General features: G+C 34.0%; 1 pseudogene across 1 annotated transcript in view; it reads right to left on the bottom strand.

The window, feature by feature from the left end:
* Positions 1-386: 386 nt before the first annotated feature.
* Positions 387-27,414, bottom strand: part of LOC310890432 (adhesion G-protein coupled receptor V1-like) — an 85,568-nt pseudogene continuing 58,540 nt past the window's right edge. The window contains exons 33-51 of the transcript in view: positions 26,893-27,023; positions 26,535-26,634; positions 25,362-25,541; positions 23,640-23,803; positions 22,983-23,076; positions 20,890-20,968; positions 20,262-20,400; positions 19,616-19,757; positions 18,865-19,127; positions 17,103-17,278; positions 16,137-16,261; positions 15,133-15,299; positions 14,904-15,047; positions 13,554-13,661; positions 12,430-12,534; positions 10,902-11,015; positions 7,448-8,013; positions 5,973-6,243; positions 387-5,174 (exon numbers count right to left, since the gene is read on the bottom strand). The product of the transcript in view is annotated as an adhesion G-protein coupled receptor V1-like (transcript). The remainder of the gene's footprint in view (positions 5,175-5,972; positions 6,244-7,447; positions 8,014-10,901; positions 11,016-12,429; positions 12,535-13,553; positions 13,662-14,903; positions 15,048-15,132; positions 15,300-16,136; positions 16,262-17,102; positions 17,279-18,864; positions 19,128-19,615; positions 19,758-20,261; positions 20,401-20,889; positions 20,969-22,982; positions 23,077-23,639; positions 23,804-25,361; positions 25,542-26,534; positions 26,635-26,892; positions 27,024-27,414) is intronic.

Below are 27,414 nucleotides of genomic sequence, written 5' to 3'. Positions count from 1 at the left end.
ACTGTAGTATGTTTTCAGTAAAAGTGGAAAATGTACCTTAGACAAATAGGAGGTAATACAAGAGCACGTGTGGTGGTATTTCTGTATTTACTTATGTAACTGAGCTGTGGGAAGCAGGACAGACGATATAGCCAAGACACTCTTGTTAGTAACTCAAAGAGGGAAAAGACTCCTGATTATAAACTAATTTAAGTTTTCTGAACAGTGTTCACATGCAGATAATAGTATCACCTGAGGGCCCTTACAGCCTGTTATCCTAAAATCCTCCACTAGATGAGAAGGGAGACCAGAACACTGTGCTTCAGAAACCCCACTGCATTCTCATTAGCAGAAGACTGCAATAATAGTCACACTGGGATATTCTGGGGGCTATGAGCTGACAGAAGTATCTAATTATCAAGGAATATTGAACATGCAGATCAAACAAATAAACTGCAAGTCTAATTCTACAGTGACACCCAAGTTATAAATGTTTTTTCTGACAGAAAAAGTTCTGCATTGCTTTTTAGTTCTCACTTTAGTTTTTCCCATTATCTTACTAAATATTATTTTTCCGAAAAAAAAAGTGTTAAAACCAAGAGCTATAAAAAAGATCAAAACTGAAAGAACTTTCTAAATAGCATACAGAATTTTCATGAAAATATAAACAGTTAAGTCATTAGATAATAAATGCAAAATGGTTTCTTACATTGATCTCCAGTCAAAGAACCCATACACAGTCTGAAACAAGGGCCCACTATTTCTTCAGACACATATCAACACAATGCAAGCAATACCATGTAATTAACACTGTGCTAATCTGTTATGCATAAATTGAGTACTGCAGCTGATACATATGAATAGAGAATAGGGTACAATACCTGTCCAAAGTTAATAACACAGTTTCGTTCATTTCAGGTACATCATCAGCTTTAATGGTGATGTTAATTGTGGTATCACTTTGTCCAGATAAGAAAACCACGGAGCCGTTAAAAGGACTTATATCATCCTGTGTTACCGCCTTTTGATTGGGACCAGAGGGTTTCAAACTCCAGAACACAGTTGCTTGACCATCAGTCCCATCTCGATGCAATGCAATGGAAACCTGTGAAACACATTAATTTGTTGTGACTTGCAAAAGTAGATGCAAAACCGATTACTCCCTTGCAAATTACTATTTGAATAAATAATAATAAAAACAAAAGTTTGGCCAGTTCTAATTTGAGAATGGGAAATGATCTATCTTATTCAGGATTTGTCTCAGTCCTACTTTACATGACTATGCTCGCAATTGGTGAGAGAGACTAACTGCAGTATCTTTTGCTCTGTGTGAGCATCAAGGGCTAACTGGTTTTAGATACTTACACAGAAAGCAAAGACCAATCTCAGTTCTCTGGAAATCAGTAACAGATTATTTCAGAGCATTTTTTTTTTTTTTAAAGAAGAGAATATTTAGGATAAGACAGAACTTACAGGAAGGCTTTTCCTCACATTAATTGTCAAATGCTACACTGAATACAGCAAACTCCACCTTCTCCAAATAAGTTTTCCATAGCAAAAGACAATATAAAAAGGCTTACTTACCAGCGTAGCAGGGGAATCTTCTGGTTCAGAAAGAATAATCGGTAGATTGCTAATAAAGCCTATTTCTCCATTTGCAATATCTGGAGTAATCCTCAAAGAAATATTTCGAATTTCGCCTAATCTAGGACTCACAGATGGGACTAGAGGAATTCTATTCACCAGTTCAACTCCTTCCAGCTGTAGGAAAAAGTAAAAGAAAAGTGAGAAATAAGAAGCCTCAGCACCAAGTCAGAACAGTTCTGACATTTCAGAGTAATTTTCATATAAAGGAAGTATACATCTCCAGAGCAAATTCTTCCTACTGATAGCACTGCTGTTATAAAAATTTGTAAGTAGACATGTCAAAGAAATTAAGTGGATATTGTTGAGCTGTCAGCAGAATGGTACACCTCCCAGACAAATCATGTTAGTGTATGTAATTAAACACAGATCAAGCCAGAGAGAGAGACTCTGTTCCAGATCAGCTGATACATTACTAGAGCTATTAACAACAGTCATTGATGAGCAGCATAGGCAATTGTCTAACATCATTTTTTGTGGCTTGCATTGATAAAAATCTAGGGAAATCACTGAAGTCATAATAATTTACAGCCCTTGATCAAACAGCCAAATAATAATCCACTTTTCTTTCCTCTCCACAAAATTTTAAGGAATTCTCTATCTAAGAACTACCAGAGCCACATTAAGAATTTAAATTCAGTACAGTATTTCAAAACTGTATTTTACTTGTCACTGCATTTCTGATAGATTATAGATACTAAGAGGAAATAGATTTTTTTTCATCCTTTTCTTTAAAAGGGAAGCATCACTCGCTAAGCCCAGCACCAGTAGTGACACACCAAGGAAAGCAGAACTTGCCTGTTTAATTATTTCCTTTAAATATTATTTATTCCATGTGATTCTGTCTACATGCATCATTACAATAAATGTTTCCATAACAGATTTGCATATATTTCTGTGAACATTTCACTGGGGCATAAACTCCCACTGACATTTTTTCTTGGAGTTATCAGGTGTTATCATAGAGTAAAGCTTTATTTTTTGGGGATAAAATAGTGGCCTTTCTTAAATTCATATAGTAATCATGGTTCACCATTTCAAAAGATGATTTTTAAAGTCTTACAGTTCTTGAAACCAAACTCTATAAATATGTGGGCTGTATCATATTTTGTTCCACAACTGCTTGAGTAACACCCAGAAATATGCATGAACATTTATCTGATGATAGATGGAAATGTTTTACAAATACTGTATTTAGTAACTGATTCTCAACCATTCCAACTTGTTATCAAAAGTCTGAAGAACAGATGATGGCACTGTTTGTTTCTCCTCTTTTCTGAGCTTTCTCCTAGCATAGGCCCCGATTCTGCAATTAACAGGATGAAAGTGCACCATTGTGCGGTTATTAGCTCAGTAAACTTTCTGAAATACTACACAGCCAAAACAATTTGCTCTATTTAAAGTGTATGCTGTATTTGGATCCTGTATGGTACCTTTGGAATAAAGTAATAATCAATAAAGAACAGAGATTTTACTCTTTCTGCAATGTTTCCTTTAGTACCTTTTAAAGGAAACCAGTACAAAGAGAAAAAAATATATAGTTATTTGAACAATAACAATTAGTTTATGAGCTTAATTTTCAGAGTTAATCTTCCTAGCTATACCAAAAACCGCATCTCTGATTACAGCACGTTATTTAATTGAAGGTGTCACTAAGGAATATATCTCACATTAACATTATCTCCTGTACCTTTATTCATCCTACAGTTTCATTTGCTTCTCTGCTGATTCCTGAGTCAATTCTTTATTTTGCCTAAGTACAACTCATTCTAAACATGTTCACTGAGATTATCATTTATTCACGATGCAGAAGGATTGTCACAGTGATAAATAGTGGTGTTTTCCTTCTCTATGAGTTTCTAAATTAATTATTTGAGCTGGAAAGCTCCTCTGATTTAATTTCTTCAAACAAAGATTTTATTTATAGTTCATGGAGAAAGTACAGAAAAAAAAAAAAACAGATTGGAATCTACAGTTTGAAAATCCAGGCAAAGTGCTTGGAATGACTGAACATTCTGAAATATTTATCAGATGTGTGTCTTGACTACAGTCAAAGGACAAAAAAAAAAAAAAAAAAAAAAAAAACATTGAATACATGGAATTAGACATTTAAGAATTTTGTGGATCTCTCAAACCTCTTGCAATCATAAAACATACTAACGTGTTCTAGTATTTCAGAAGGCAATTCCTAACCTAACTGTGAATGCCATAAATAAATAAATAAATAAAATTGCATATTAGATAAACAATATAATTCTGGCAAAACTTTTTGTTCTCATTATTCCTCCTGTAAGAGAATGTAGGGAGAAGGATGTGGAGGGAGGAAATCTTTCAAAGGTCTTAGAAGTGATTACAACGTCTTTGGTAGACTATAAGGAAAATATAAAACCTGGCAAATTTGAAATTCATGGATATAACATCAACACCTTCAACGATGATAAAAGTTATCTTTTACAAATTGAGATAGAAAAAAAAAAGGAAAGAAAAAAGTGAAGAAAACTATACAGGGAAAAAAAAAAGTAAGTTCTCCTAACAAATTTATATATAAATGCAATATAATATACATATAATATATAATGTATATTTGACCCTTTTTAATTTAGAATAGTTCAGCTGGAAGAGCAAAGATCACAGTATCACAGAATTGTAGGGGTTGGAAGGGACCTGGTCAGGCTGGAGAGTTGGGCAGGAAGAAACCAGATGAGGTTTAACAAGAGCAAGTGTAGAGTCCTGCATTTGGGAAGGAACAACCGCAAGTATCAGTACAGGCTGGGGGATGACCTGCTGGAGAAGGACCTGTATCAAGCCCAAGATACATTTACTTGCATGTCATTTCTGAAATTTTTCCTGCTTCAGTAATTTAATTTTAAGAACCTTATTTTTTTCACGTTCCAAGTCAGAGGCCAAGCAGAAACATGCTTCAAGGGGCAAGCAACAGACAACGCTGATCTCATTTTGATAAATTCCATGATTAGTACCTGAATCCTCTTTAGTTTTAAAATTTGTTTAATTACTAATGATTAGGGATAGAAAACTTTATAGCATAGTTATGAAAGATGTCTTTTTAAATAAGAAAATCTTTGCTTCAGAGCTAAGCACTTTTTTTTTTTTACAGGAATGGTCATTTAAATTACAGTCAAGGGGAAGGATCAATTATTGAATCATATTCCTCATATTAAATAAGCTAAAAAACAAAAACAAAAACAAAACAGCTGAGATACCTGTATGAGGAAATGAGCACCATTTTGAAGAAATGCATCTTTTCTTATTGGTATACTCAAAGTATGATGTGTTTTTCCTTCTGGAAACAGGAGGATGCTGTTTCTAGACATATTTAGAATGCCATCTTTTGCTCTCTCAGGATCCAGAGCTCCAGCTGGAATATACAGTGCAGTATAAACTAACTGCACATTTCCAACTGTTCCTTTCTCCCTTACAAAACTCAAGGATAAAAAGCGTCCTGTTGGATTACTTTCAATCTTCTGATTCTCCAAAGGATAAAACTTTATTACGCCATAAACATCATCGCTGTCCTGAATGTAAAACAAAAGCTGCAAAACAGAAAACAGCATCACTTACTCAATGCTACAATTAATATACACCACAGTTTTCACGTTTTCATGAAAGTATGTCCTGACTGTCATCATACATTTTTATCGTTAGTGAATTGGCACTCAAGAAAGAAATCAGATTGACAGCCCCAAAGTGTTGCTTGTGCACAAGCAGCACACCACTGATAGCAGCAACTTTCCTGCTATGCCTCATCTATGTCAGAATGAGCTTTGAATAACTGATTTTTGGTTCAGCAGCCAAAGTGAATAATTTGAATATATTTCAGACTGTGAAAAAATCATTTAATTCACCAAATTCATTCCAATCATATGTTCAAAAAGCAAAGTAGGGACCTGAGTCACAGAATTGTCAGTAATGCTAATTACCCCTTATTTAAAAGTTCAGAGGTTAGTCTTAATCACTAAGCCATCCTCTTGAAGCTGTTACTCTGTGTAAAACATTCCAGTACCTACAGCAAATAAGCAAGTGAAAATAAATGCTCAACCTTCTCTTAGCAAGCAACCAATCAAGATAGCAGTTATGCAATGATATTTATGATGGGAATATTCTAAGCTAAATGCTACTGCATTAAATAGGTCTGGCCTTATAAAATATGTTAAGCCAAAGACTTTGGATGTGGCTCTTTATACTGAGAATACATCAGCTTGCTTCACTTAAACTCAAGCACAACTACTTCAATTTAGCCAATCCACCAAAACTGGTGGATCCTAATCCTAATCCTACTCCCTAATTATTATCTATCACCTCCTCAAAACAAGTTCTGAAATCAAACTTACCTCAGATGGTTCGCTGACTTCTGCGCCTCCCTGTATTGTATGAGCTAAGAGCTTCAGAAGATAGGGCTCTGCTTCTTCTGGTATGTTATCATCAATAATGGTCAGTGAAAGTGTGACCAGCATCTGTCCTTGATCAAAATGTATCTCCCCGGTCTCTGGAACAAGGTCTGCAGTCACAGGTGACAGATCACTGCTATTTCGAGTTATGACCCAGGTCACAGAAACATTTCCATGTGTTCCACCATTTCTTACGATCGTGATCCCTTCAAACCTGTGGTTTTGAATGAAAATAAAAATCTGTAACATGCAATTATAATTAATATCGGTTTACTTAGCTATCTGTTCCCTGGAAGATTTATACTGACTTCAGTGGAATCGATATTAACTGCTGCTACTGACATTTGAGTCAGGACTTAAAATTTGTGAAATCATACCACAGAAGTAGACTTTTCTCAGGTTGCTTATTCATGAGATAATATACATAAAGACATGAGTAATATATCTAAAGACATTAGTTAAAATTTATTTTGTTTACAGTAAGAAAGATACTGAGAAGAGGAAAGTTGGCATGTTTATATTTTTTCTCAGGAAAGATGTTAAATTTCAGAAAACTTTTTCTCAACTAAATTTCTACACTGTTTTATGGACTATATCAAAATACAATTGTCAGGCATGAGTGTTTAAATAATGATTTTATTTAAAATAAAGTGACTCAACTATTTGCCTATGCACTGAAATATAATTTATCAATATTTGTGATTATGGAAATGTCACGTTTCCTGTATCTGTGTATAAGAAAGAAAAAAAAAAAAGTGAATATTGAAGTGCTGGGCTCTACATACTAGAAATTGTTCATAAAATCATAGGTTGATACATTACCTCTTTCTCTGGGGATGAACCACCATCACTAGCTAGCAGTGGACATTTTTACTAAAACTGGCAATATTGTATAGATATTAGTTCTGCTTGTAAAGATTTGTGTGGAGATTTGTTTTTAATTTATCAGTAAAATTACATGTATTTAACTTTTTTGGAAGTCTATGGGTATTCAGTACTTCACAGAAGACACTCACCACCATTTTTTAACCAGAGACTGACTTTAAATACAGTATAGACAAAGATTTACTGGGAAAGGAAGCCTGAAATATATTTTCCACTTGTATGAATGGGTGTGTGGCCGCATCACAACTTCACTGATCCATCTTTTAGATTAAGGGTTTTTCAGTATTTTGATAATGTCATTAAATATTTACAGTTCTCATATATAGTTCATAAATATTAAAATACTTCTGCATAATTAGACATTTTCTCCCTTGAAAATTCTATATCGTTTATAATAATTACACAGTAGGTGATTTCTATATTAATTTTTCACTACTGATTTTATAATTACTGTCAGTGAAATCCTAAGGATGCTTTACAGTGCCAAACAAATCCCTTAACATGACGAGATACTGTTTGAAGATCTGTAGTACCTTGAAATTTGGTCTTCATCAATGATAACAGTTTGAGTAAACAGGATACTGTTGATTGAAAGCACTCCATAGGGTTTATCATTTGGTTGGATGGTGACGTGAACAACAGATGGATTAACCAAAACAGCATCTCCCTGTAACGTGTCCTTAAGGAGCATAATTTGGAAGGTCTCAGCAATTTCTGGTATGGCATCATCAAGGATCTTGAATTTCATATATACTTCATGAACTAGAGGTGTGAAGACAATAGTTGTATTTGGCTGAAGATCTAGGAAGTCTAAATTGAGCTGCGCGTGTGCTGTTGAATTCCCAGTTATGATGGTGTAACTGACGGAGACTTCACATTCATCAGGTCCAATTAATTTTCCACTGTCATCCTTACCACGAATCACTTGAATTGTGAGCATTTCGACTTCCTCAGGCACCATGTAAGTGCTCTGAGCAAATCGCACAGGGCTGTCATTTTTCTTAATATTAATCTGAACAGAATTCCTTGTGGTGTTGATTTCAGCCCCTCCCTCCACACTCCTGAGATGAACAACAAACAATTCATCATTTTCAGGTATCTGGAAAAATAATAGTAGCAACAGGGTGTAAGTCCCATTTCAAATACATGCAGAACACTTACTTAGAAATATGTTATGTATATTTAGCAATAAAGGGAAATAATATAAACATTACAACCCTTTTCACATTAAAATAAACAGGCAAAAAGAAACTCGCTTGCAACTTTGAAAATCCCTTCTCAAAATTGAATGTTTCCATTTTCTAAGACATACTTCTATGCTATGGAAATATGAAAAAGTGGGAAAAGACAAAAAAAAAAAAAGGGCAAACAAAAACTAGGCAAGAATCAGATGAAGCTCTATCTTTCCAACTAGAGAGTGTGAGGAGATCCAAACTCAACTTGTGGAAGTTGCTCTGCTTGGACACAAGTGTTCCTGACAGTTATTTAGTCTGACATCTTTATTTGCTGATGTTAACACCATTTTACATCTATGCATGCCTGAAAGAACAGAGGAACAACATATGAACACAACCTACCTTGGCCCTTTTGTTCCTATTCAACGGGAAAAAGAACAGTTCCTACTTTCAGACAGACTCACATTCCCAGCACAGCTTCAGTCACAGCTCTGAGAATGTGCTTGCTGATGCTTATCTATTAATTAGACTTTGGCATTTCTACATGTGGTTTGTTTAGAACTGCACTTTAGTTTTAGCTCTTTAGTCTCTAATAACTGATGCAGCAGACAAAAAAGAAGGGTTTATAAGCCTTGAATTGCAGAATTTAATATTTTTTACTTTATATTATTACATTTTATTCCCCAGTCTTGATAGGCTAAGTCTGTTGAACTGGAAAATATCATTATTTTATTAATACAGAGAGATTAGAAGGAAATATTTAAATATTACATAAGATCCTCACATCTCATTCTTGTTGTGGACTCTCAGAAAAAACAGTATTATTTGCTTCTGAGATAAATTCCACAACAAAATTGCTTATGTGTTACTAATGGCATTGCTTTGTTATAGGGCTGATGAATCCTTTCCATGTAGTTCTGTTTACTGAGCAAAAAAAGTTCAGAATTCCTTGTGGTCCAATATTTCTTCTCTTTTTACACATTTGTTAATTGGCCACCCTTAGATCCTGTTTCAGGGCACAAAGGGTATGCACGCCGCTGTCTTTGTAGCTGAGGCCAATTTTGTCCCTTGTTTGACTTGTGGCACTTAAACTTGCATAATATTATTGACTGATGCAGGTTGTTTGTTTTTTTTTCCAGCGTGAGATTTGCAAGCTCTCTGTCACCTCTCTCCTACACTACTATTTCCTATTTTATCTTATTAAAATTGATGTTAACTTACGCTTGTTTTAGTTCACTAGTTCATATACTGTCTTGCAGTACAAAAATACGCATTTGACAGTCAGAACGTACATGCCATTTTAGTTGCAGATAAAATCTTAGTATCCTACATAAATAAGGCATTGTGGAGCTTTCAATTACATCATGATTGACCAATAAATACACGAGTCAAACTTCGAATATAATAGTATAAATGATTTCCAGTGCTGCCTTGCCTCTTTAATTTTCTCTTAAAGTTGCAATTATACTTAAAAAGGAAACCTGCACAGGAAAAGTACTATAAATGCAGAGCTGTGGAAATCAGAACTGCAGTCCCCTACCTTCTGTAAGGCTGCACAATTCAGAAAAATACTTGTTTCATTGGTTTCCCTAACTCAGATCCTAAAAGCTCAAATTAAGTTCTGACAGTAGTGTTACTGGATTCTTGTGAACTCTATCATCATCATCATCAATAAAGGTTTTTGTGCAAAATTCATCTTTCACATACACTTGTGAAAGACTTTCAAAGAGTGGAAAGACGTTGACTAGACACACCAAATACAGATCAAACTTTTAGAAACAGAAGTTTGAGAGCATTTCTCAGAATAAAAATAAATAAAATCACATCCTCCCAAGAGAAAAGACCCTAATAATTTATTTCTGTGTGTAAGTCACTGAAATATTACATTGAATTGGAAAGAGATGTTTCTACACTTCAGCACCCCAGGTTGGCACAGCCTCTTAACACTAGAGTATCAGTAGAAATGTGGAAGGACATTTTTTATAACTAAGAGTAAAAAGGAAACAAGCTGCTTTACAGTTCTGTGCTCACTTCTGAGACACACACCTTTCACCATTATTGTTTTCTTATGAATTTCTTACTAAGTTGTTTTGCATCATATATACTTATTTTGATGTCTCAGTTTTCCCTCTTAAGCTTATTATAAAGGAAAAGAAAAACACAAAAGAAAAGTGCAGGTAAGAAAAAAGGAAAATCACAAGTTGCAAATTAGAAGAATGTTTTGTTTACTCTGAGATAAAAAGAAAGCCTCACAACCTATGAGTTATGTTGTGGTTTTTTTTTGTTTTGTTTTGTTTTTTTTGTGTGTGTGTTGTTTTTTTTTTTCAATTGGCCAATCTGAAAACAGAAAAATGTTAATTATCACCTAGTATTCATGCTTTCCACAAGACTGCATGTTTGTTTCAGGAATCTCATCTATTTTTAGGATTTTTTCAAATATGTTTCTACCCTGAAACATATTTGAAAAAAAAAAACCACAAACAAACAACGACAAAAAATATTTTTGAATCTGCCTTTTCCCTGTGAATCTTCAATGTGTAATATTCTTTCTTTAGTGACAAAGATAACATGTCTGCTCAGCCAGGATATGCACATAAACTAAAACTATTCACTGATGAGAATTAAAGAGGGAGCTTGGAAAGAGTAAAAATAATAGACCAGAGAGCCAAAATTTAACATCACTTCATCAAATAGAACTGCTTTTAACCTTATTTAAGCCAAGCCTTTTTGTAACTTATTACTCTAAGTCTTTCCAGAACTTCAGTTAACCTTCTACGTATCAAAGCCTAAGATGAAGTCAGCTTGTTCCTACCTGATCATCAAGCACTGTTAAATTATAAATCAGCTTTGATCTCCCAGGTGTGAATGTAATATTTCCCTTAGCTGGACTTAGGTCTTCTTCAGCTGGGTTTGGACCATCTTTTATCTGCAAAGAATTGATTTGTCTGATGAGAAGTCTATAAAGCAGGAATACAAATCCAGTGCAAGTACAATAACCAATATGCAGTGTGACTTGCATAACAAATGACTATCTGTTCAGCCATCTCCAACTTACAACTTACATGAACATTCAGTTGTGAAAATCTGCTCTTTTCTGGCAGACAGTGTAAGTCAGAACAACCACTCTGAAGAAATCCCGTATTTCCAGAATAAGAGGAAGAAAACTACTTCCATATAGGCCTATGGGGACTCTTTAGTATATTCTGATGCATAACTGACTCTTTCATATTACAGAAAGGATATTCATGCAAATTCAGTTTGAATCAATAGTATTTCATAATAAATTCCAAGACAAAGTAATAGTACTTACTGGTTTTGTGTCCCTTCTATCTTAACTTGTGATATTAAAGATACTAAATTTAACAGTCAAACTCAAAATACTACAAAGCCTCTTAAAGGTCATATGGGATTTTTTGGTTTTAGAACATTTTGTAAATTATTTTTCAACATACATATATAATGATGTGAGACAGACCTAAGTAATTGTCCAGAGAGTAAGATTTACTGTACCTTAAAACAAACATATTTGCAAAAAATTGCACAGAGAATCATATTCAGTACTTTAACTATTCATGCTATATTTAGTATTAATAAAATCCAGTGCAAAGCTTTTCTGGTTTTGACAGGTCTAGACTAAAGCTTTGAGGTCTAGATTAAAGCCTTACCCTATAGGACCAGGCAACTAGTACAGAAATATCTATATGAAAGATTTTATATATAATTTTAAAGTAAATAATAGAGTCTGAGCTAGATAAGAAAAAGAAAGCAATGAAGTCAGTAATTGTATCACATTCAAATCACATATGTAAATAACAGGATAAGTATTCAACATGATTAATTATTTCAAAAGCTTCATTTGCAGGGGATTCAAGATAGAGATCAAGATACAGATGATTATAGATACAGAAATTCACCAAATCCTGAGCACTCACAGTTCAAAGTTGGGATAATCATTAAAGACTCACGTGAATATTTGTATGTAAAATAAATATTTTTTAAAAAAATTAAAAAAACTTAGATAAGACACTTCTTACATACTTAATATGCATTATTTTCTAGTAATACATACTGATGTTGCCTCACGTACCTTTCTAAATGACAGAATATACTCGGTTTTCTCTAGTACCTCTTAACGTTAAACAGTCAATTAAACAGTCAGATAATTACAGTATTTTCTATATGACGGTTAATATGAATCCCTTTTATGAAACAGATCTACCTAATGTAGATGTAGGTATTTTGTCCTTCTTCCCCTTTTGCAAACACTTCAATAAATTATGATTACAGCCTCTCAGTTTAATCCAACAGACTACTGTATGAAGTCTTTTGGATAAACTCACCTCAAAAGTTATGATGACCGTCCCATAGGTTCCCCTCTCTCTAATTAGAGTGAGCGGCACAAATTCATTTCTGCCCCTGGGCTCATTCACTGTGATTAAGGCAGACTAATGAGGAAGAAAAGGAACAGACAATCAGACACAGATCAAATATCACAGCAGAATGAAGAAACTGTTACCATAGAAATATCAAACTCCCACAGACAAGTTAATCCAATCCGCAAACCAGTCCACTGATGGCATACATTTCCTAGCAACCAATTAGTTCAGCTAATGAAAACCTTAAAAGATTTCAGATAAAAATGTATCACGTAATGCAATTTGTGTGTTTTTGTTGTTGTTGTTGTTTGTTTGTTTCTGTAAATGAACATAGTCAACATACACAAAGCACTGACATATCATCACTGGTATTTTTAGGAGCTCCTACACCCATTAAAAATAGGTTTTCACCATCATGAAGTCGTTTATTAGATAGCTAGCTATAAATGTACTCAGGACAATCATTTAGGTCACTGGTCACTTTTTTAGGCTATTGTAGGTAACAGATTTTGAAGATATCCACAAATCCCAGAAGCAGCTTGGCTTAGTACTGTGGCTCTAACATTTTCTTATGTTCTTATGTTTTTTCAGAGAAGTCCTATACAAAATTATATTGTCAGAATGCTGTCAATAAGGCATAGCTACTCGTTCTACTAATACAACCTCTGTATTATTGCAAATATCATCTGCTGGAGTAACAACAGCATCTTATCCCAGAGGGTGTTATAAAATGCATATATTATGACAATGTTCCCTCAGTAATTGGTAATTAACCCTACTGCAAGAAGCTGTGCCTGCTCTTCAGAGGAACAGGTTTATATTCAGAAGCTACTTCTTTGTTTACATGCTACATTTCAAAACTGAAATAACAGTAGCAATAAAAACAAACCAGATGTAAATTATACACTCAGGTAGAGAGTATTTATACATCCAAACAAGTCTGGAATTTTAACTGTTATAAATTTCCAATAGAAACAAAAATAATATGTCAGAAATACATGCTTATAGATTTACTTCCTTTCATTATCCTTTCAGAAATAAGCAAACTACCCACATTAAAGCCAGAGAAGACTGAAGAATATTCAAACCTGGATGGAACTGGAACTGTTTGTGTGACTCACAATAATCAAATAGTCTTCTTCCTCCACTGCAAAATGTTTCACACGTCTGGTATCCAGAACAGAAAGAGTCTGTATCTGCAAGGGAAATATGAGGGTGACTATGTTTATCTACATATGTATATAAACAAATACATTTTATATTACATTGTATATAGTGAGAAAAAGTACGCATAGAATGTTAAGAATTCCAAAATTATGTATAAAACTATACATGAAATAGCTTTTAAAACTTTATATTTTATATATATATATATATATATAAGCAACTAATTTACAGAATTAACATAACTTATCATACATTTTCCAGAAAATGTTCTATGACTTGATTGCTTGAGAATTTCTTCCCCCACTTCCAAGCAGAGCTACAGGCTGGGAGATGAGTGGTTGGAAAGCTGCCTGGCCGAGAGGGACCTGGGAGTATTGGTTGATAGTCGGCTGAATATGAGCCAGCAGTGTGCCCAGGTGGCCAAGAAGGCCAACAGCATCCTGGCCTGTATAAGAAGCAGCGTGGCCAGCAGGGCTAGGGAAGTGATTGTGCCCCTGTACTCGGCTCTGGTGAGGCCGCACCTCGAGTACTGTGTTCAGCTTTGGGCCCCTTGCTACAGGAAGGACATGGACGTGCTCGAGCGAGTCCAGAGAAAGGCAACGAAGCTGGTGAGGGGTCTGGAGAACAAGTCTTATGAGGAGCGGCTGAGGGAGCTGGGGTTGTTCAGCCTGGAGAAGAGGAGGCTCAGGGGCGACCTTATCGCACTCTACAGGTACCTTAAAGGAGGCTGTAGCGAGGTGGGGGTTGGTCTGTTCTCCCACGTGCCTGGTGACAGGACAAGGGGGAATGGGCTAAAGTTGCGCCAGGGGAGGTTTAGGTTGGATGTTAGGAAAAACTTCTTTACCGAAAGGGTTGTTAGGCATTGGAATGGGCTGCCCAGGGAAGTGGTTGAGTCACCATCCCTGGAGGTCTTTAAGAGACGTTTAGATGTTCAGCTTAGTGATATGGTTTAGTGAAGGACTTGTTAATGTTAGGTCAGAGGTTGGACTAGGTGATTTTGGAGGTCTCTTCCTACCTAGACAATTCTGTGATTCTGTGATTCCCAGGTAATCCTCCCTGCACCCTCAAATGTAAATATATAAAAAATACAAACAATGTAAACAACTAACTATGACAAACTTACATCACTGAAGTTATGTAGTATTTTAGGACACAAAACTAACTCTTGTCACACAGAGTGCTTTTTTCTAAAACATGGCCAGACTGGAGGACCTCCCTTGGTCCTTGCCAACCCATACTATTTTAAGATTTTAAAATTAAAATCGATTTACCCACAACAATCTGTGTCCAGCCATGAATGCATACACACTGTTGTTAGAAGCTCCCTGTGTGGCTCCTCCATGAGTAACCACAAGGTAGGAAGAGGCTCCAATTTGGAAAGACACACAACTTGTAGGATTCCACATACTGAAATTCTGCAAGAAGAATAAAAAAAAAGTAAGATTGTGACTTAAATTCCTTATTAACTAGCATGTCTGGTGTTCAAAAACAAACATTTACCTCAACAGGAACAAATACTCCTTTCCACTGGTAGACAGTAGAAAACAAAGCTGGAGGCATACGCAACAGAACACCGTACAGGATTTCTCTTGAGGTAAAGAAACACCAACCAGATGCTGATTCTTCCACAAAACTTTGCAAGACAGATAGGACACTGATACCACCCCCTGCAATATAGTAAAAAATAAAATAAAATAAAATAAAATAAAATAAAAACACTATTTACTATTATATTACTCTTGATATCTTTTCTAACCCCATTCCCATTATTTACCTCCCAAAGCCAGACCTAGTATGAGAAATGATGAAGTTGTGTCTTAGTATTTGTTATAAGTGTATATAAATACATAGAAATGTTACAATGCTAAGGATATAATGAGAGTTAAGCAGTAAATGTATTTTTCATTCATTACAACTGCACATGGAAGACATATAGGCAATTTGAGTCTGACTCATAATAATTGATCTTGGAATTTAGCTAACAAGAGAATTAGCTAGATAGCAAGTAGTAAAGAAAAAAAAAAAAAAGACAAATTACAAAATGTTCATGTTTTGTTCCCCATTTACAACATGTTCATGTTTTTATTCCAAGACGGTCCCTAAGCACCGTCTTGTCAGAACTAAACTCCAGGAGCTAGACTCTTGCATGTCACATGTCATTTATACTGTGTTAGAAAGATCCTGAGTTACAAGTAGTACGGAACAAATTTTATTACACACACACAAATAAATAAATAAATAAATGGCTAGTGACAATAATGTTCATATTAGCAGCAAAGACAGAAATAGAGATTACTGAAACTGGCAGAAGTGGCTGATGACAAGGTGATTCTTAAGCAGCTAAAGTATTTTATCTACTAAATCTTACATAGGAAAATATTAACTGAATTGTGTCTGAATACTTGAATTTACATTCCCAAGCTACATCTCCTGTATGCTTGGCTACTCTCTTACTATCTCCACTTCTACAAAAGCAGTGGACATTCTCTGTAAAGTGAACGTACTGATGCCAAATGCAGTATCTGATGATGTCTCCCACTCAACGCTCACAGAAACGTTAAGCCCATTACTCCGTGAAACTTTCAAATAAGCTGTAGTGTTGGCTTCTTCAATTATGATGAAATTTGTCCTAAATGTGAGAATCATAAAAATAAGGAAAAAATTATTTTATAGTATATTCATTGCTGTAATAAAAATAAGATTTTTACTGTACAATTCCAGATGCAGAATATACAACAGAAATAAAAAGAAAATATTAATAACAGGTTTCAGTATCTGATGGACTGGTAGCTACATTAATTAGGGTTTCCCAATGATCCTTACTACAATCATGCAAAATCATAGGCAATTCAACAAAATCTTTAAACAGACTGAAATTTAAGTATATTAAATTCACGTAATAAATGTTTAGATAATATTATTATTAAATATTAATATAAATTATTAACTCTAAATATCAATGTATTAATAAAATAGCATACATACATTTTTTATTTAAATAGTAAATTTATTTAATCTGTATGGTTTCAGCTGAATGGTTTTTAAAAATGGCAGTCCATATGTGTCACTTGCTTCTGAAAAACAGCCTTCAGTGAAAGTATATTTTTTACAGGTTTAAAAATGAAAGTAAATTATAAAACGTATGACTTCCTGGACACTGATATGAGGTTTGGAACTTTTAACATGGAATACTATCAGTGGAATATGTAGGCACTAGTGAAGTATTAGTTTATAAAGAAAAATAATAATAAATAAATTGAAATTTTGGATTATGAATAGTCCTTTTTATGCATTTTTCTACTCTTTTGTTTAGCAGTAATAGTATTTCACAATACCTTTCAAAGTTACAGATTTACAAATTGGGTTGCTGAATTTCTTTAATGCGATCCATCAAAAACAAAATTGTAGAGAAATATTATCTCTTTGGAGTATGAGCAACTATCTCCTTTTTACTGATCAGTGTAAAGTACCTATTTCCAACTGTATAGATGCTGAAAAGCCCTAGTGGAGCCTGGTTTTGTAATATCGTAATCATAGTTTCCACTCTCGTGCCTAGTCTGGCTCCTCCAGTTGGATTGAACAGGGTGACAATGAAGTGCTCATCCATTTCTGGTTCTTCATCTAGTACCGCAGAAATATGCAGCGTCTGATAACAAAACAAGCATACAATGTTATTGAGACATGATAACAGATGATGACACAGCTCTATCAGAATGTGCTACCTTTTTTTTAAATTTATTTCACTATAAGGCTTTGGATAGCATAGCAGGAGAAGAGCAGCTCATGAAGCTGGAGAGGACAGAATTGAGGCAAGCTCAGACTGAGTTCAGACTGAGGTTCTAAAGCCATCCATCTAGTGGCCTCCATTGGTGCAACACTAAGATGAGCATATTCACTTTTCGTTGTTGTTGTTCTCTTTTCTTTCTTTTCTCATCCTATGATCCTCTGAAGTTTTTGATCCTAATTTCATACTTTTGTTCTCTATTTATTCCGTACATTTTTGGGTAGTTTATACTCACAACACAGCTATAAGTGTAATCAGTTAAGTTGGTTTTAATTTATTTTAGTTGGCAGCTAAGCTATCTTCAGGGAAACAGGGTAATCTCACTACTGGTGCTGTCAAGAAAGAAAAGGAAAAGGAAAAAAAAAAGCAAGAATAGTGAGAGATTTGAAATACTCTTTCCTCTCGATGCTTCTTTCCCTCTCCTACACCACTGTGGATGAAGATCAGGTCTTCTAAAGGCAATCTCAAACTAGCAAAGAGCAATCTAGAGAAAGCTAAGTGCTTCACTTTCATTTGGGGCTCACTGTCATCCTTCACACTACTCAAACAAGCAAAAAATTTCATAGGTACGCATAGCCTTGCTGTACAAAATAAAAAGTTAGTGATGATGCATTTGGAAATAATACAAAATTTACAATGTTTTATATTTCTGTTCATTTCCACAATAAACCATATTTACCAACTATATTAAGAAGGCTCCAACTTCTTATAGATCTGCTGCATTGTGATTCCAAATGCATCTAAAGGCCAGAAATTGAAAACCAGTGTTTCCAAGAAAAGTTTGTCTCAGTTTCTATCCTATTGCCTGTAATATGCTAACACTAGCTTCACCAGCTTTACTGGCAAAAATAAATAAATCGAATTGTGATTAAACCTTAGAAGAGTCAGGATTCACAAACTTAAGCTAGTTCATTTTGTAGCTGACATTCTTGTGAGGACAGTATAGAGGCAGTGAGCTTAATACTTAAGTTATTTTCCAATCCTAAGACAGACAACTGTTCTACTTTTTGTATTTGTTGCAGCACATTCTGTTTAGTTCAGACTAACTAAAATGTTAAATTACAGAATGGGATTTTTACTTTGATCTTAACTATTAGGCTTGCAAATTATCACTTTAATTTAAAGTAAGTTTGCATTTCAGCTATAGATTGACTACATAAAAAGAACTGTTCCAAAGCACACATGAACGTTATCTATAGTGTACTGTTTTCAATTTACCTCAACCCTTACAAACTAAGAAACACCTAAAGATGAGCCCATTTAATTTTCACACACTTCCACATCAGATAATAACAGGAAATCAGTCACAGCTCATGACTCAATTCACTTTATGAATGAAAGAAGTAGAAAAAATAAACAGAAGATAAAGCACAGACATTTCTGAAATCTTTCCAATATTTCCAAAAAAAAAGCTTCCTAGACTTCTCTGGTAATAACTAGCATATTACCTTGAACCTGACTCCCTCTTCGAGCACAATATATCCTTGAGAAGGGGTCAAATCCATTGTTGCCTCTGAAGAATTAATCTCACTTACAAGATACTGAACAGTCACAGCGCCAAATATTCCCTGAGGTGGTTCTCTGATAATATTCAATACTGCAACACTTTCCATCAAATGGATAGATGTTTGCTCTCTCAGAAAGAAGTGATTGCTGTTATTGAATGACAAAACTCCATGGCCATCATCATTGGCAAGTATAGTAATTGTAGCTTTTGAAAAAGAAATAATGAAAATATTCTTTGGTTAACATAGTAAAATATAAATATACATATATAGTAACATAATACATAACATAAACACAAATACATTCTTCCTTTAGTGTGTATATAATGCTTATGTGTCCATGACATTACCTGAAGAGAATGGGAAGGCATTTCACTTTAACTAGGAAGATCTCTAGACAGGAAGAATATAGTCTCTCCTAGAAAAGGATTATGAACTCTCTAAAAAGACCTCTCAGTTCAGTGAGGTAGTACACATTGAAAAACTCATCTTCGTGCTTTCTGATTCATTGCTTTACATATAAACTTTTTAATTGCACAGATTTCACAGGGATGTTTCAGAACCTTCCAAAGGAGTATAAAGATTCACCATAGCAGGACAATGGTGCTTTCTGAAATATGATTATTCAGAAAAGTGGAATTAAAATGTGTGCCACAGAATTCTAAAGAAATGGAACATTAAAACTAAGTTTTACCTGTTGTGTTCTCCCCTAATTCCAGCCCCAGAGATGGATTTGTTAAAATTAACTGGAACTTCTCATCACCTTCAGGAATCTCATCATCAAAAATCATGACATCAACAGATTTATGCCTTTCTCCATCAGCAAAAAAAAGAGTCTAGCGTTGAAACACATAAAGCACCGAATACTTACATCAGTTAATATCACACAGAAATTTTTGACTACGGTAAACAGAATTCTGTGAAATAGGAAGGAAGGGAAAGCATAGGAAGAGCCATATTCTCTGTTCCTTATAAACTGATTGAATCAGAAATATAAAGGTTCAGCACATTACAGAATGAGGACAAGAAAGAATAATTTATTTTGAAAGTCCTGTTGCAAAAATAGTCTATGAAAAAGTTTGTATGTCTAATCAAAATTAAATTTGAAATCGATGTTTGAAAGTTTACATTTTGCTTTATATTAAAAAATATATTTTTAAAAAAGAAATAAATAGTAAGAATAAGAATATTTTTATTTCATTCTATTTAGATTACCAAAGCAACTGAAACAAGCTGAAACATCTAGCATCACTACTGATCATTCTGCAGAATAATCAAGAAGATATTCTTTTACGGAAGCTGAAAGAATAAAAAGTACTAGATTTAGAGTTGCTTCTTACCCTTGAGGTTACATTAAAATCCAAACCCAGCTGGGCCTCCAAATTTTGGGCATAAAAAAATACAGACACATTGCCATATGATCCTCTGTTTCGGTAAGCCATTACTGTCAGATTCCCATGAGATTCACTAACTTCAAAACTAAAATAAAAAGAATAATTCTCAATGTTCACTGATTATGTTCTTTTGAAAAAGATAGTACATTTTTATTACATTTTCACTCTGAATTATTCCCTACATTATAGTTCTCTAACGCATCCTTTTTACCTTTTTTCTCTTATCTAAATTGAATTAAGTAACATGAGGTTTTTGTTTTGTTTTGTTTTGTTTTTTGCTTACATGAATGGTGAGGCTGGAAGAGTTGATGCAGGCTGGGGAGGTTAGGCAAATTGGTGATATAAAAGGACAACAGTGAAAGTAGTAATAAGTAAAAGAATTCTGATTAGATGAATAGTGAATTTTTGTTTTCAGTGTGGGAATCCCACTTTCTAGTTCAGCTGAATTGAATGATTACTTTACCATCTCAAAGACATGGCCCTATTTTTAACAGGAGTTTTACTTTTAGAAAGAAAATGGGCAACACCAATCACTAATTGGCACAGTAAGTTCTTCAAGGAAGATGAGACTTACTTGGTACCTTCCCATTCAATTACTCCTCTTACACCATCATTAGCATCGATAACAATTTGAGAAGCTAAACCTTCCACATCTAAAAGGCAAAACAGAAAGACAAAAATTAAAGAACAATAAAATCAATTTTCTTGATTTTCAAGAATCACAGAAGCATTTATTCAATCGGTACTAATATTACAGTGTCTTTACAAAAAATGTGTAGGAGAAAATGGGAGTGGGCAAGATAACTGGAAAGAGTCCTTACTACTAGAAGTGCAATAATGCGTCTTGAATTAGCACTGTAATATTTAATAATGCATAAAAAAAAAAAAGACTAAGGAAAATGTAGAAAGTTAAACAGCACATAAAACATTAGAAAATAATAAAGTCTAGATTTGCGATGGAATCTTAATTTGTCTTCACTATAAGTGTTTATTACAATGACATTCAATATTTTGCATTTGCCATTCTGAGTATGAGAAAGACAATGAGGAAGAATAATAAATGATTCAGCATTTCATCTTCTATTTGTGCTTCAGTGCCTCATCATACATTCTAATGGCACACCTCAGATTTCACTACAAATACACAACTATTAATTTATTTGTGGGGTGTTCACATACTGTAATATTCTACTGCTCCATAAAGACATACAGGTATTTACAATTAGCCTGAAATCGTAATTGAATACACTGCAGTGTGAAAAACACCAAATAATAGGTTAATGTCAGAAAAGTCTACTAACTTCAGAGACCAGAACTTTACAGTCAAAACTTAATACTTCTCAGAAAATAGGTTGTTGTTTTTCAGACAACCGCACCACACAACTACCTTAACTTACTTGTTTACTTTTTATAAACTTCAACTTACTTTCTAAAACCAAATTGACTTCACCGAGTCTGCCATAAGTATATTATGTTTAGATCCATATACATTTTTCCATCAATTCAGATAAAACTGAACAAAAGTAGAAGATTATTGCCATGAATCTAAGCCTGTCACTATGAGGTAGAGATGACGATGAGCAATAGCTCTACACAGACAACAGAAGTGTTACTGAGGTTTACAAATCCTGAGGGAGTAATGGCAATCAGAGACATTTCTGCTTCACTCCTGCATTTTCTCATGTCACCCTGAAGTCAGATCTGTTCACCCAGGATCTGTAAGAGTTTGCTCACAGACACACACGCGGACACACGTATTTGAGTCAGGCTATTTCTTCTACCAGAAGAATTCACTGACATGTTATGTGAACACATTTTTTCCTTATGACTTAAAACTATTATTTTCTCATTGTAAGTAAAGCTGACCCAATGCAGTGTCACATCAGTGTTAAATGGTCATGGTTCAAGGAGACAGCCAAAGAGAAAGTGAGACTATACAACACTGTTTAGTTTGGATGAATCTTTCATTCTTATATGCTACTCCTTTCATATTTTAGACTCAACTATTCACAAATCAGCAATGAGTCTTGCAAGTTACCTTTCAATCTGTAACGAATTAACTCAGTCACTTCTATAAGCATGCAAAGAAAAGGGAAAAGAGTCAAAGAAGATGTCTGACATTATATAACTAGTCTTTAGTACCACAGGATAATCCAACAGTTCTTAAAGCTAATGACTACTATTCTACTGAATTCTGAAGAAGCAAAATGAGAAGCAGACTAAGCAAATAATAAAGATCATTGCAAGAGTAGGAAAACCATAAAATATGTTTCCTAAAAGTGATAAAAGAATAAAAACAGACTTTTTTAAAAGAGTGAGCAGAGTAGCCACATAAAGTTTTTTTTTTACTTTTTTTTTCCATTTTGTAGTTTGTAAATGAAAATCAGATGAAAAAATCACCAATAAACTTTTCAAATAATTGTCCTTTCCAACTGATAATTACTAACTCCTCTACGAAAATTAATTTAAATTTTCCCAGAGTTTAAAAAGCAAGAGATTAAGTGTAATAATAAATCTATTTCATATTCTATGATGTTTCTTCTAAATAACCATGTCTCATCTCAGCATAGTTGGTAAGTAAGAGGAATAATGGTAATCTCCCAAGGTAATATAATATAAACCATTAAAAAGGAAAAGTAAAAATAATTTGCTATAAGATGTTTTTACCTAGCTTAGGTGGGGATGACGTTGAATGGTTCATGATGAGTTCCACTGAAGTTAAATTAACCAAGAAGAATTCTTGCACCTCTGGTATATCATCCTGCAAAACACAAATACAGTACATCCTCTTCTCATTGTCCTTTAAGAAACTTCCACAGAAGTCACCAAAAAGGATCACACAACAAGTCTCTAATATTACTGTGACACTAGAATTCATTTTTCTGTTTTCCTGAAATAATTTTATTGGGTCTGAAACTGATTATCGTGGAAGAATTAAGTAAGACATTATATATCATGAAAAAGATCCTGTGGTGACGCTAAACTATTCTTGCAAATAAATTACTGACCGATTTTAGAGGCATGTATCTCCAGCAATGAAAAAGTATGAGCCTGTAGCCAGCCATGAAGCACACTGTTCTAAATACTACTAGATAGTTGGTAAAGTTTTAATGAGACAACTTTATTACCTTTAGACAGAGGTAGAGCTGCTTTCTGTGACTATTTGATCCCTTGTGATTTTAATATTAAGATTGAAACCATCTTTCTAAATGATAGTGAAATATAACACAGGGCTTCAAATAATGGCTGCAAGCTTTAGTTCCCAAAATATTACCCTTTTGAAATCATACAGAAAAGTACAGAATTAAAGGGTTTAGAGGTTACCTCTAGAATAGTAATATTTATGGCAACTGATGTTTCTCCTTCTTCTAAAATCAGTGAGCCAGAAGCAGGTACATAATCAGCTCCTGGTTCAGCCACAGTCTCTTCTGTCTGATTACTTACAGTGAGCAATCCTGTAACTGTGGCATAAGTAACATTGATAGTACCTGTTTAATTTGTGAGGAGAAAAAAAAAAAGAAAAAAAAAATTGTTTTTCAGTTCTTATATAATGTTCACTGGAATGGATAAAGACAAGAGATCAAATTCTCATCCACAAAATAAAAAGACTAACTGCAAAACAGAAGGATTAAAAGAGTTATCCAAAGTACATTGGAGCTAGTGTACCTTTGTTACCGTTATCAATATGCCTTCAATTTGACCTTTGCTGACTTGTCTGTCTGCATAGGACTCAAAAATCATTGGGTCCAAATGCATCCAGAAATTTGAAGTTCTGTGGACCATAAATATGAAATTGCTGAAAGACTAACTGGGACATCTCATGTACCATTAATATGAGTTTTTGCAACAAGGACACTTTTTGGGAATGACAGATATCTAAGAAAGGCTCTAAAGACAGTGCTGGGAAACACAGATTAATAAATCTAGATACTTTCCTGGGTAGATTGACAAACTTCAATAGAGAACAAAATTAGGGGACACATGGATAAATATTACCAAGCAGAAAAGTTATACATTATAGTTTTGAGAATAAAGCCACCTCTCGCTAATCTGGTAGGGTAAGTCAAGTGGCAAACATAAGGAGTATGAACCTGAAATAAAATGATAGATGAAATTAAAAGCTGCTCTATATGAAATAAAATGTAAGAGATAAAAGAGTCCTAATTAATAAATAAGTAACGATGCTTATTTTAATTCAGTGAGAGATCTTGCACTTACTATGAACAATTATCTTAAAACATTAGTTTACTGAATAGTGTTCAAAGAGTACACTAGAGTATGGACTGGTATTAAAAAATAAATGGAAAAATAGTGTCATTAAAATGTCTCTAAAACTCTCTGGTGTCTCCAGATCTTGAAAAGCACTGTAAATGTTACTTCATTTCAAAACAAGTATGGCAAAAGAAACAGCCAGATTATCACCGAGGTGTAAATATAGTCCAAAAAGGCAAATAGGAAATTATTATACATGTTTTCTCACAACATAAGTTGCTATTTTCAGGCAACAAACACAAGATTCATTTTTTTTTTTCATGAAGCACACTATTGTATTGTAGAATTGAATACTATATAGTTTAAAGGATGTTAATGGATAAATTGATTCAAAGAGGAATCAGAAATTGTCAGAGGAGACATAAATTGAATTCAATGGTCTGGACACAACTTTTTCCATGTGACATTCCTAAGGTGCTGACTTCCTGAAATTCAGAGAAAAAATATGTGGGATGTGTGTACATGTCACTTTTCTCATGTTTTTTATTTTTTCTGAAGAGACTAATGCTTTGAGACAGACTCATTAGACAAAAATATGGTAACCTTAATAGCCACCTGATTGTTACAGCTTTCAGATCCCTTGCTGTATTAATGAGGATTATGACTCTAGTAATAAGTAATATTTAGTTTCCAAGTCTGCAGAAAGAAGCTTAGAAGTTCTGAAAAAAATACCAACTGTAACAAAGATTTTTCCAAACTTTCATTATCATGGCTTTTATTTGCCTAATGATAAGCAAAACAAAACTTCCTTTCTCTTGGAGTTGTTATACAGACCTAGAGATCCAAATTCTCTGTTAATAAAAAGCTGAATTGTTTTGTTTTCTTCTGGGATTAAAACCACCCTGGATGTGGAAGCAAAATTCAAAATTCCATGTGGTTCATCACTAGCTTCTACTGTTAGAACAGCTTCATATCCTTGACTATCCAAAACAGCAGCACCTGTAGAAGAAACTCCTGCAAGAGAATCAGTGGACTGCAGTGAATGAAGTGTTATGCAACTAATATTTTTGTCTTACATTATTGTTAATATTACATTTAAATAACGTTCAGTAGCCATGCAAATACCACGAAACCAAAGCTCACTGAAGTATGTGGATGGTGTGGGACCTACACACATATATATACTTACATTCTATAACAAATAGAAACAGAAATTTTATGCATACCAAGTACAAAGTCACAAAAATGTATTAAAAAATAAGAAAACTTAACAGGCCAGTGCCAAATATCAACTTCCCTATATTTTAAAAGGAAATAAACCATTTTCCCAGGAAGTACCTCCAAAAGCTTAAAACTATATTCCACTTCACAATCATTACATCAATAAACTGATATGTTTTCCAACTATTGCTTTGATGAATAATTTTGCTCATCCCGTTGGGCCACAGTGACTCTCGGAAGTTGATAAGGCACCTCGCAGCAACACAATCCATGTCAAGTTAGTTTGGTGTTTGGACATTAATTTCAGTTTGAAAAAAGGTATTTCAGAACGGATGCAGTTTAAGGCTTCTTTTCTCACTATAATTTTAATGGCAAGAATAAAATATTCTGACCACCTTGAATTCAGGGACAGATCAGTAAGTCTGCAGCTTGACAAGATTGTTTAAAAAGATAAAAATATCTGCATGTTTCATGGCAACTCTATCCATGACATATTAGTAAACTCAGTTTGCATTAAGATTAAGGGAAGAAACAACCATTGAATTAAATAGGCAGAGTTAAATCAGGATTGAAAACCATTTAAGTGTATTTGTGGAGACACGGTGGGATTTATATATACATACATAAGGACCAAGCCTATTTCAATAAAATGTTAATGAACTTTGCGTACTTTGCACCAGCTGCAGTTTGCTCAGTCCTATACCTCCAAAATGAAATAATAAAATTAAAAATATTATATTATTAAATGGTATTTTTAAGATGTAGCTGGCTATAGTTCTGCATTACCTTCTGTTTTGATGTTGTATAGGATGACTTGGTATTCTTCTTTTTCTTCAGGAATATGGTCATCCAGCAGATCAACATACAATGTTGTATTCAACGTCCCCTATTTGTTTTAAGGGTAAATTGATTAGCCATTATTTTATAAAACACAAGTGATATCATAATGACAAGTATTTTGAACAATTTCTTTAAGAAGAGTTAAGTATCAAGAATTGTAAGCTCCCTCCAGTTTGTAAGTCAAAAAGTGAGAAATTAAATAATCAAACCAAGAAAGAAGGACTGTTGAAAAGGCACACTTTTTCTCAGATCAGTTCTAATCACACTATTTTCCTGTAGCCAACATCACTGTTTATGGACTTACCTCAGGAAAAAAAAGTATTCCAGAATAGTTTGCAAAATTTTGTTTTACATTATGTCCTACTATCTTCCACTCAACAGTAACATTTCCCAGTCCTGGAGGAGTTCTTACGATGTGGAATTGTAATTGTTCTCCTAGGAATAAAGGACAAGATGCAGTGTTTCAGGGTCTCCTCTTCTACATGTTGGTTATAAAAATGAGAGGTCAAAAACATGCATCACACAGTTAAAGTATTTTTCCTGAAAGATATTGCTATTTTTGTCAGTTTGAATTTCACAGTAGTTATATACCACATTCACTTTTAATGCTGAAAAGAAAAACCTAAACTTAAACTCTTCTAGTTTTTTTTTTTCTGTTTTTAGTTCACACTTGGAAATAATTATGAACATATGAGGGAACTTGGTATAGATGAATAACTTAGAAAGGGAATGTTCATGAAAACATGCGCAAACATTAGAGCAATACAAGTCTGTAAACTGTACAAAACAGTAACTACTGTATGTACCAACAATAATAGTAGTTTTC

The sequence above is a fragment of the Anser anser genome (genome assembly GCF_964211835.1).
Source record: "Anser anser genome assembly, contig: HAP1_SCAFFOLD_136, whole genome shotgun sequence".
Taxonomy (NCBI): Eukaryota; Metazoa; Chordata; class Aves; order Anseriformes; family Anatidae; genus Anser; species Anser anser.
The sequence above is the reverse complement of the archived record's forward strand: the minus strand, read 5'-3'. Positions and strand labels throughout refer to the sequence as shown.